The sequence below is a fragment of the Cupressus sempervirens genome, chromosome 7, assembly GCF_028749045.1.
Source record: "Cupressus sempervirens isolate cs-2001-9-10 chromosome 7, ASM2874904v1, whole genome shotgun sequence".
Taxonomy (NCBI): Eukaryota; Viridiplantae; Streptophyta; class Pinopsida; order Cupressales; family Cupressaceae; genus Cupressus; species Cupressus sempervirens.
The window spans coordinates 861568394-861580446 of record NC_143124.1 but is presented as its reverse complement, the minus strand read 5'-3'; positions in this window follow the sequence as shown (position 1 = coordinate 861580446).

The window sequence follows — 12053 nt, the reverse complement described above, 5'->3', positions numbered from 1 at the left end:
TAGTTAAACAGTGAGCTCAGTAGTCTTTCCCCTAAAGTTATTTGGATAGTGGGTCCTTCTGTCTTCTACAACTCCTAATATGATTGGCAAAACTCCTAACATGATTGGAATCTACTCATAAGGATTCAAAGTCTCCTCACCGGGATTGATATGTACTGAATATTTTTCATTGGCTCCTAATAGAGTCTGTCCTCTTACAAGAAACCTATTGTTGGAAATGTGAGAGTAACTCAAAGGGGATGGATGAATAAGTTACCACTAAAATAATTCCAAATCCCTTGGATGTCAATACAAGCTCCCTTATAACTCACATCTCAATTAGAACAAGAAATCCATTGTAACTCAATTAGCAAAGCAATCTTGAGATATTAATGTGTATTAACCTTTAGTAACTTAGTTGCAAAAATATAAAGCAATAAAGAGATAACATGAACACATGAGACACCAAGATTTAATGTGGAAACCCAATTTAGGAAAACCATCCATACAACTAGTTACAACTTTTCACTCTTTTGAAGTGAGCCATGTTAGGAACCAACCTTGTTAAAGGTTACAAAACACACTGTTAGGTGTGACCCTATTAAAGAATTTAAATCACCCTGTTAGGAGTGGCTTTGTTAGAGGTCTTATGACACTTCAATCATGAAATGCCACCTTCTCAAAGGATCTATGAAATTATTGTTAAGTCAAATCTATTAAGAGATTTCTTCACTACTACAATTGTTAGAGAGTAACAATGATTGACATGATTGATGAAGCCATTGATTTGCAAATTTATATCATTGTTCTAGTTTATCCTCTGGATCCTTCGTGATCAAAATATTCTTTGAAGCTCCTTGGATGTTCTTCCCTTAATCGGATATCCTTCTTAATTCACATCTTATCTTCTTCCACAACTTCTATATTTCAACCCACAACTTGACCTTTCATATATATGAAATACAATTTCAAATCAGCTTGAATACCCTTACAAATAACCAATTAGCATCCACTAAGTCAACTTGCATAAACCAAACAAAAAAAGAAGGTTATTTTGATGCAGGTCGACTTGCACTAAAACTAGGTCACTCGGTTACCAATTAATTCCTTAATAATCGACCTAACTCGGTTTACATTGAACTCCTTTGGAGACTGACCTAACTCGATTTACACATGAATCCTTCAATTTCCAACCTACCTCAATTACAACTGATCATTGAACTTGTCTTCATTTTTTTAATTTATGCTTGGCTGATACTGGAGTCTCCTGAGCATAGTTACAACTGGCAGTGCTCGGTTACAATATAACAATTGTGTGACATCAATGACAATATACAATTGAATAATTATTATCAACACTTATATATTAGTACATCATTTTTTGGGTACCATCCCTATCGGGGTTTTCCCTTTGATCAAGGGTTTCCCTAGTTAGCATATCTAGTTTTATTGTGTAAGTATATATTCTTATTGTTGTTGGTTAATAATAATTATATGTTTAAATTTTAATAAAGTTGAAAAAAGTTGTATTGATCAGATAATTGAATCCCTCCCCCCCTCAGTTATCTTGGTGGACTTTACTTTCTAACAACTGGTATTAGAGCAATAGGTCCTTGAAGGAAAATCTTAATAGCTTAAGGAGATCAATGATGAGTCATTTCATAAAAGAAATTCATAAGTTTGATGGAGTGAACTATGACACCTGGAAAGAGAAGAGAAGGACACATTTTCTATACATGGGTTTGGGATATTGGTTGATCACAAAGAGTGGAAAGGCCATAGTTGAAGAAGAGATCATTGAAGAGTGTATTGAAGCTGAAAGAGATTTGTTCATGTGGAACATTTGTGCTAGACAAGCACTTTTGTCAGCTCTTCTTAAAAATGAGTACACTCGGGTAAATTTGGAAAACTTTGGAGTCTACATTTGAAGGTGATAAACATGCAAAGAGCATTAGATTGCAAACTTGGATATGTCTATTTCAAGAAGCTAAAATGATGGAAAATGAATCTATAAGAAGTTATCTTGACATAATATTAGAAATTGTTGTATGAATCAAGGCTTGTGAAGGAATTAAAGAAGAAGATAAGATTATATGGAAAATATTGAAAACTTTGATGCCACCATTCAAGTAGATAGTGTTGATGATTGAGCAAGTAATACCTTGTACAGAAAAGTTCTCTAGAGAGACTCTTCTTGAAAGATTGGAAGTAGCAGAGATAAGTTTGAGACACAGTGGAGATTTTCTAAAGTGGAGAATGTCTTTAGTGCATTGAGTGTTTGACATACGCTATCTAGGAATGTGAGCACTAGTAGGTATTATGATAGCAGCAGTAGATCAAAATCAAAAGAAGAAAGAAAGATTGAAGAAGGGATTTCCATTCTTGTGAAAAGAGAACCAGATGGTAAGAAAATCTTTAAATGTTGGACTTGTAATGAATTTGGTCATTATGATTCTAAATTTCCTAAAAGAATAAAGAACTACAAAAGAAATTTTTAATCTAGAAGACCTAGAAAAATTTTGTGTGCAAATGATGGTGACGAATTAGAAGAAAGAGTTATGATTCAAGCAATGATGAGTTAGGATTTGTTTTTATAAAAGAAGAAAATCTTGAAAAAAAAATTAGAGAAGAGAAAGCCCTAGTGTCACAGGTTGAGAAGAAATCTAATTGGATTATAGACAGTGGCTGTTCAAATCATGACTGGAGATATGAATAAATTTGTTGAGTTCAACAATTGTGATGGAGGAATTGTTAAAGTTGCCCAAACAATGCAGCTTGCCATATTAAGGGAATAAGGTCTATCACTGTTGATGGTAAAACTAACACTAAAAATGTTTACTTTGTTAAAGGATTGAAACATAATCTTCTAAGTGTTTGATAGTAGGTTGACAAGGGATATCAATTACAATTCACAGAAAAGACATGTATTAACAAAGATAAGTATACATGTAAGATGATTGGTATTGGTACAAGACCCAGAGGTAATGTTGTTTAGTTAAATCCTATTGAGATGATATGTTTAGTTGCTAAGGTTGGTAATATTTAGTTATGGAATAGAATGTTTTCTTACATAAATTTTGATAAGAAATTTACAAAAAATTGGGAAGCCTACTAACATTGTGTGCAAAGAATGTATCATGGCTAAACAAAAGAAAAGTTATTTTCCCAACAACAAGTTTTCTACAATAGAAAAGTTGGATATTTTTCACACAGATCTGGGTGGTCCTACAAAGACAAGAGGATTCTATAGTGAAAGGTATTTCATGATTCTTGTTGATGACTTTACTAGGATGATGTGGGTAGCACTCCTTAAAGAAAAGTCTGAAGCATTTGAGAAGTTTAAGTTATTAAAAAATAAAGTTGAGAATGAATTTGGATTAAAGATTAGGTCTCTTAAATTTGATAGAGGTGGAAAATTTCCTTCAAATGAGTTCAACACATTTTGTAAAGTAAATGGTATTAAGAGACAGCTTCCATCCGCGGAATGGTATAACTAAGAGAAGAAACAAGTTAGTAATAGAAGCAACGAGAGCTAAGATGTTTGAATATGATGTATCAAAGACATTTTGGAGAGAAGCAGTAAATACAATAGTGTATACAATGAATAGAGTGTAGATCGGAAAAGGTACAAACAAGACTCCTTATGAATTATGGTTTAGACATGCACCATTAGTGAAATATTTCAGAATTTGTGGAAGGAAATGTTACATTAAGAGAGATGATGACATTGGTAAGTTTGATTCAAGAAGCAATGAAGGCATGTTCCTCGGTTATTCATTGAAAAGAAAAGATTGTAGATGTTTTAATCAAAGGATTAAGACTATTGTTGGGAGCGCAAATGTTAAAGTGGATGAAAACTTTGGAGCTCGAAAAAGAGTACTTGATTAAAATTATGATGATGAAACTAATCCTTAGGCTAACCAAGAGAATAGTGAAATAATTTATGAAACTAACAATGGTTTTATAAAATGAGATCTAGATTGTGGAACAAAGAGAGAAATCAAGATCTTAACCTAGAGAAAAAGTAAGACCAAACAAGAATTTGACAAAGAATCACCCTCTTGATCAAATTAGTGGAAGTAAAAATAGAGGAGTTATGACAATAAATAGAGTACATGAAGAGTTATATTTGATTTCTCAAGTTGAGCCTAAAGGTGTTGATTAAGCTTGCAATGATGATCATTGGATTTAAGTAAAAAAGGAAGAACTAGATCATATTGTAAAGAGTGAAATATGGTAATTGATTCCTAGACCTAAGGACAAGAATGTTATAGGAACTAAGTGGGTTTTCATAAAAAAAGATGAATGAACAAGGTGAAGCTGTGAGAAACAAAGATAGATTGGTATGCAAAGGATATTCACAGCAAGAAGGTATAGACTATGAAGAGACATTTACTCATTTTGCCAAAATTGAAGCAGTAAGAATGTTCTTGGCTTATGAAGAAAAAACAAGTTTGAAGTATATCAAATGGATGTGAAGTCACCATTTCTGAACAGAGAACTTGAAGAAGAAGTTTACATCGAGCAGTCTGAAGGGTTTCCTTTGATAAAAGAAGGAGACATGGTATGTAAATTGAAGAAACCATTTTATGGATTGAAGCAAGCACCTAGAACCTGGTACGCAAGGTTGGATAAGTATTTGGCAAAATTGGGATTTGCTAAAGGTACTGCAGATAGTAACCTGTATCTAAAAGAAATTGAGAATGGTTTGTTGACTATTGTGATATTTGTGGATGACATAATCTTTGGAGGTGATGATGATGTAAGTGACAAATTTTCTAATGAAATGAAAAAGGGATTTGAAATGAGCATGATTAGCGAGATGAAATATTTCTTGGGTTTGCAGATTGTGCATAACAGGGAAGGTATTTTCATTTTTCAAAATAAGTACTTGAAAGAATTATTGAAGAGATTTTGTTTAGAAAGTTGTAAGCATGTTGGTACACCTATGAAAATTGGTCATAAGTTATTTAGAAAAGATGAGACACCTTCAGTTGAGCAGAAGAAGTACAAATCCATGATTAGAGATTTGCAATATTTGACTCATACAAGACCAGATATAGATAATGCAGTAGGCATTGTTACAAGATTTCAAACTAGTCCTAAGAAAGCACATTATGTAATAGTAAAGAGAATTTTCATATATTTGAAGGGTACACCTAATTTTGGGTTGTGGTATGACAAATCAAATGACTTTACTCTATGTGCATATATTGGTGTGGATTGGGCAGCTGGTATCGATGACAGAAAGAATGGTGGAGCATTGTTTTCTTGAAGAAAGATTGGTTTCTTAGCTAAGTAAGAAACAAGATTGTATTTCACAGAGTAAAACAAAAGTAGAGTATGTAGCAGCAACAAAAAATTGCAATCAGATCATGTGGATGAAACAAATGTTGAAGGATATTGGGATTGAGTTTTCAGAACCTATTATTATGCTTTGTGATAACACAAGTATGGTGAGTATGTCTAAGAATTTTGTTTTACATTCTAATATTAAGCATATATATATTAAGTATCATGTGTTGAGAGAAAAATTTGCAAAGAAAGAGATCAAATTGGAGTATGTTAATACAAAGGAGCATATTGCAAATATTTTTGTAAAGTCTTTTCCTAAGGATACATTTGAGTATTTGTGTGGTATGCTTGGGGTTATGTATGCATCAGTGCAATGGTACAAAGAACTATTGTTTATCTAGAATGAATGTTGATGCTTTCTTTATCAGGGAGGTATCTGTGTCTAATCAGAATCATGAAGGACTCTTGGTAGCTAATATAAAACAATGTCTATAAACACTTGAGTTGGTTGAAGACATTGAGTAGTTGATTGACATAATGATGCCTTTGTTATTGATGTAAACGAGGCAGATGAGTACATTAGAAATATCCTCTAATATAATGGGGGAGATTAACACATGAAAATGGGGGAGATGAGCAAAATATCTTCCAATATAATGGAGGAGATGGGCATCTTTGGTTTATTGGGGCAGAGATGTATTGGGAAGATGACAACATTAAGTTATGGGAGAGAGGAATTGATGACAATGGGAAGTATATAAATGATGGAGTAGCAGTACTAATGAAGAGTTGTTCCTGAGAGTTTAAGATTTGATTGATACAGAGGATTTGAAGAGATGAGAGGAACAATAGTAGAGTTGTGTTTGGTATTCATGGAACTTAGATGTTTTTCATCTATGTTTCCATCAATGCCAGAGGGGGAGATTTTTAGCATGAATGTTGATAATATTCCTATGGGGGAGTGTCTTAAGCATTGTTGGAGCATTTGGGAGATTGATAACATGATTGTATGTTGCATTCATGGCAATGTTTGTCATTGATGTCAACATAGTATTGTTATGCAAATACTAGCAAAGTAGCAAACAGAGATCGAGGTCATGTGGTTCGTGGTTTCAAAATGGGTTGTTGTATAGTTGAGGACATGTTCCTAAGTATGTCATCATCATGAGGTTAAGTGTGTGTACAGAATGTTGAAGACTGGTGACAATTATTCAAGATTTATAGAAGATGTTTTGCAGACAAAATTCCTAAGAAGTGATTTATGGTAATCGAGTTATATCTTCTACAAGGGATAAAATTTGGTTGAGCAGAGCTATACAGAGATAGAAGATATCCTAATGATGACTTCAGTGAGTGCGTTGAGTCTAGAATTGCATGTGAAAATTTGTAATAACTATGAGTCGACAGTTAATTGACGCTAGGATTTAACATTGCAATCTTACAAGGGAGAACATTGAGACAGAAGTGTAATGCCTCCTGTCGCCTTTTCCATCCCTGTTCATGCATCTAGGAGTCCAACACCAGAATTTCAAAAACATGTTGTACTGCTTCATCCTCGCCCTCTTTTTGGTACGTTCTCGCCTGCTGTGTCGGCCTCGGGTGATGGTAAGGTTTGCCCGCCTCTTGTTGACGCTCTTTCAGCGACTCTTCCAGGTGTTGTTGGGTTGTTGGCTTCTCCTACACCTTCAAGGGGTAGGGTTGCCTCTTATGCTGACGTGGTTGCCTTTGAAGTGGGTCTTCATAGTGTTGCTCGTGTTCTCTCATGCCGGCCTTTTTTTGGGGCCTTCTTGTCCCTGTGAAGTTTCCCCCGTAAGTGTATCAAACCTTATAAGGGTTTTGCTAGACCCAGAAACAGTTGATGATATTTTTAGTACGGCAGAAGAGCTCTCTTCTCTTGCTGTTATTTTTCACTTTCAAGGTTTTTGTCCTTCTCTTGTTGATCTCCATGCTTGGATCTCCAAGCATTGGGAACCAATTTTAGTCCATGATGTCCACATCTTTCTGAATGGTAAAGGATTTTTCATTGTAAAGTTTGAAAGTGCTAAAGATAGGAAGACTATTTTGTGTAATAACAATTTTTCATGGCAGGATGGATATCCAATTATGGGCAAACCGTGGCATATGAATTTTGATCCACTTACAGAATCCTTTAACAAGGTTCCTATCTGGGTTCGACTTCTTAATCTCTCGATGCATCTCTGGCTAGATTCTGTTTACGAAGCTATTAAGGGTGCTATCGGTGATTTTTTATATGTGGACACAGACACTTAGGATATTCTCCATTCAATGTGTGCACGAATTCTTGTAGAGATGGATATTTCAAAGGGCCTTCTAGAGAATATTTGTTTGGAATCCTTAAGGGGCTCTTAGACCCAAATGTTGGATTATGAAGATATTCCTTTTCGTTGTAGAATGTCATATGACAGGTCACATTGTTGCCCGTTGTGCTGCTGTGAAGACCAAATCAAGGCGACCACCTTCTTGGTGGTCAGGGTCCTCTTCTGAGCACTATACGATGATTAAGTCCATGAATGCGCCCCTGGAACTTGAGGATGACTCTCCCCCTGTGGATGATCCCCCTGCAGATGATCATTCGGTACCAGTGGTAGTGGAGGAAGTCCAGACTTCTGGTCAGGTCCCCTCTCCTGCCCTTGCCCCTGTATTGGATCCTCCTCCTGGTCCTACTGGGGGCTAGCCCTCTACGGGCTCTCCTAGGGAGAATGTTGTTATTTTTTATTCCCCTTGGTTCCACTGTTCAGTTTCTTCTAGGGATTGAATTGCTGAGGCAACAAAGGTGGGGGATGGTTGGACTATGGTAAAAAGAAAGAAAGCTAAGCCCTATGCTCCTCCTTTAGAAATAAACCTCTGATCATGGAAGGAAGGCTCTAAATCAAAGGGCAAATCGTGAGCTCCCTTGTAGTGACTGGTTTTTTGGAGGCTGATCTCTCAGTTCAATTTTTAGCCTTCTAGCTAGGTGTTTGGTTGTGGCTAGTGATAGGCTTTTCTGTCACCATGGTTACCCTTTATTTGGGGGGTGACCGGTTCCTCTTTTGTCTGTTGTATTTTTGCATTTGTGCTTATTGAAAATCTTTAGACTTGTACAGGGTTTCAGGCACCCTTCAAAACCTATTTTCCTATATCAAAAACTGTAAGTCAACAATTTATTGTAATTATAAAAAGATGTAATGAAACATGTAATAATGAGGTCCTATATTGTAATTTTTAATTGGGGAAGCCTCAAGGCCAACTTAATGAATTGTTTTAAGGACTTGGTATAAAGGAAAGATATTTTCCTTGTTTGAAAGTGTGAATTGTGTGCAAAAGAAAAGACTTATTCGTGGATGCAAAGTGTAATGTGTGTCAGTGATCAAAGATATTATTGCAGTGTGAAGTTAGAGATCTAGTATTGAGATCTGAGGAAGTGTTTGGTAAGAGGAAAGAGCTAGAATCTGAGTTGCTGAGATCAATTATATTTTCTATTATTCTGTAAGCAATAATATAGAGGTCAATTGGATAGTGAGTTTGGTGGTCTTTGAAGCTATTTGGACAGTGGATCCTTCCACCTTCTACAACTCCTAACAGGGTTGGAATCTCCTCATAGAGATTCAAAGTCTCTTAACAGGGACTGATATATACTGAAAGTATTTCATTGGCTCCTAATGGATTCCATCCTCCTACATGGAACTTATATATTAGTACATCATTTTTGGGGTACCATCCCCATCGCGGTTTTCCCTCTAATCAAGGGTTTCCCTAGTTAACATATATGTTGTTATTGTGTATGTGTATCTTCTTATGGTTGTTGGTTATATTAATTACATGTTTAAGTTTTAATAAGGTTGATAAAAGTTATATGGATCAGATAACTGATTCACAGCCCCCCCCCCCCCCCCCCCCCCGCACCATCAATTATCTTGATGGACTTTACTTTCTAACACAAAGAAGAACAAGTCAAAAAGCCTTAGCTAGTTTTAGTGTTTCAGTGTGTGCGTGTGTGTGAAAGTCACGTGACTATATCTTTATGACTCTAATTTGCCAACGAGAAGTATCGCAACATCGTAGACTATAGAAAAATATCTGATAAGTGTTAAGAAACACTCGATGTCAAGGGGAAGTGTTGAAAATCATTGTTCAATGAGCTGCCAAAGCAACACCAATGCAACAAGGAGAGCCTAATAAGATTAAATAATTTGTGCCCCCTAGACCAAGACAAGAGTCTATTCCAAGCTAGGTAAAGTAATGTGAGATGGATGGCTCATGAGCGCACAGCGAGATACAGATAGGCATACGTGCAAGGGTCTCAAGTAGCATTTATTTCTAGCTTCTCATCACTTGCCAGGTTTTTTTTCCAAGACTTTTTATGACTTTTTGTATTTTTGCGATATTTGATTTTATTTGGTGACACATCAAAGCCCCTATTGCTAGGTTTTCACTAAGATTGTCATTTTTTCAAAACATTTTTATGCTTTTTAGGATTCTCTTAGCATCATATATGATTTTTTTATTTTTTTAGGATCATAAGATATGTACAAAAGCTTAGCATCGAGCACTTAAGCATAGAAATTCTTCAAGTGAAGTATGTTGATGGTTCAGGGCGATGTTCTCCCTCAGGTGTAGAGAGTTGATAAGCAACGAATCCAAATGCAGTAGTGACAATGTAGAGACCCAACCAATTAGGTTTGAACTTTCCCTTTTGTTCTATATTTTGTCAATTTTTAGGATTCTCCCTAAGGACAAGATTGCCAACTTGAAACTCCCTAGGATGAACCTTCTTGTTATAGCTAGTAGAAATCCTCTTTTGATAAGATCTCATATAATCATAAGCATCTTTATGACGCTCATCTAAGAGTTCAAGCTCATCCATTCTCATAGCTCTATAATCTTTGTTAGTAATAAGCCCTTTCAAAGAGACTTGTAAACAAGGAATATCAACTTCCAATGGAAGAACAAATTTAGAACCATAGACTAAAGAAAAACATGTGGCCACAATATGTGTTCATATGCTAGTCCTATAGGCCCATAATGTAGGATTGATCTGTAGATGTCAATCTCTCCAAGACTTGTGTACGGTTTTATGCAAAATTTTCAACAATATTTTGTTTTAAGCCTCAGCTTGACCATTCCATTGGGGATAATAGATAGAGGACCAATGTTGTTTTACCTTGAATTTCTTGCAAGATTGTCTAAGGTCCTTGTTCTTGAATTCCCCCCTGTTATCAATGACTATAGAAGAGTGAATGTTGTAGCAACAAATGATGTGATTAAGAATGAACAAAGCTACATGCTTTCTAGTAGCAATAGAAAGAGGCACATCTCCCACCCACTTTGTGAAGTATTCAGTAGCAGTAATAATAAACTTATGCCCACTTGAAGAACTAAGGTGTATCTTTCCAACTAGATCAAAGGCCAATGTGTGATAGAAGGAATCATTTCACATCCAAGAGCATGAATCGAATTAACATGTAGCTAACATTTCTTACAGGACTTAGCATAAAGCCCAAAATCAACTTGCAAAGTAGGCCAATAATAACCATCCCTAAGTAGCTTTCAAGAAAGCGGAAGGCCATTAGAGTGTGACCCACAAATAACGTTGTGGAATTCAACTAATGCTTGTTCAGACCCATCCATCTCTAAGCACCTAAGGAGCATTCTGTCTAAAATCTTCCTATACAAGTCACTAGAGACAAGGGTATAATGGGAGGCATTGCGGATGAGTTGGTGTTTTTCATTTCGAGTGAGAGTATCAGGGACAATTTGATCATGGAGATAGGAGTAAATGGTAGCATATCGAGAGGAGTCATGACCAACAACGATGCAAATGACTCAATTATCAAGGGAATCATAGGCAAGATAGTGTAGCTCTTCCACCAAGAATTTAAAGCATGATTCATGTTCTTACAACTGTAGAATAGATGCCAAGGTAGCCATAGCATCTACAGCCTTATTTTCAATCCTAGGAATTTGTTGAAATGTGACAAAAGTAAAGTAGTTCCTTACAACATCAATTAGTTTCTTGTATGGTACCAACTTGTCATCTTTGATTTGATATTCATCAAACTTGGTTTATAAAAAGTTGAGAATCTCCATAAATATGTAGATCTATTATCCTCCATTCAATAGTTAGTTCAATACCATTAATAAGAGCCTCATATTCTGCTACATTGTTGGTACAAAGAAATAGTAGCTTGTATGACTAAGGAATTGTGTAGCTATGAGGTGTAATGAAAAGATACCAGCACCAATGCCATTTTGAGTGTGGGATCCATCAAAGAACATTTTCCAAGTTCTCTCTATGACAGACAAGATGATGAATTTGGAAAGTCTATCTACATAGGGTCATTATCTTCGAATGGAAAATCAGTCAGTTGGTCAGCAATGGCTTTCCTTTTAATCTCTTTACATTTGACATACTGAATGTCAAATTCGGATAGAATCATCATCCATTTAGAAATTCTAGCTATAAGTGTAGCTTTACTTAGAAAATACTTAAGAGGATCAATTTTAGCAACTAATTATATAGTATGCACAAGCATGTAGTGACGAAGCTTTTGTGATGCAAATACTATGGCAAGACAAGCTTTCTCAATGTTATTGTAGTTGATCTCATAAGCAACTAATGTTTGGCTTATATAGTATGTGGCTCACTCCTTTCCATTATCATCATGTTGTGCTAGAAATGCCCCTACAGAAGTAGATGTAGCTAAAATGTATAGTATCAAGAGCTTTCTAGGAATAGGAGGCATGAGAATAGGTGGTTTAGCCAAATATTCTTTAATTTG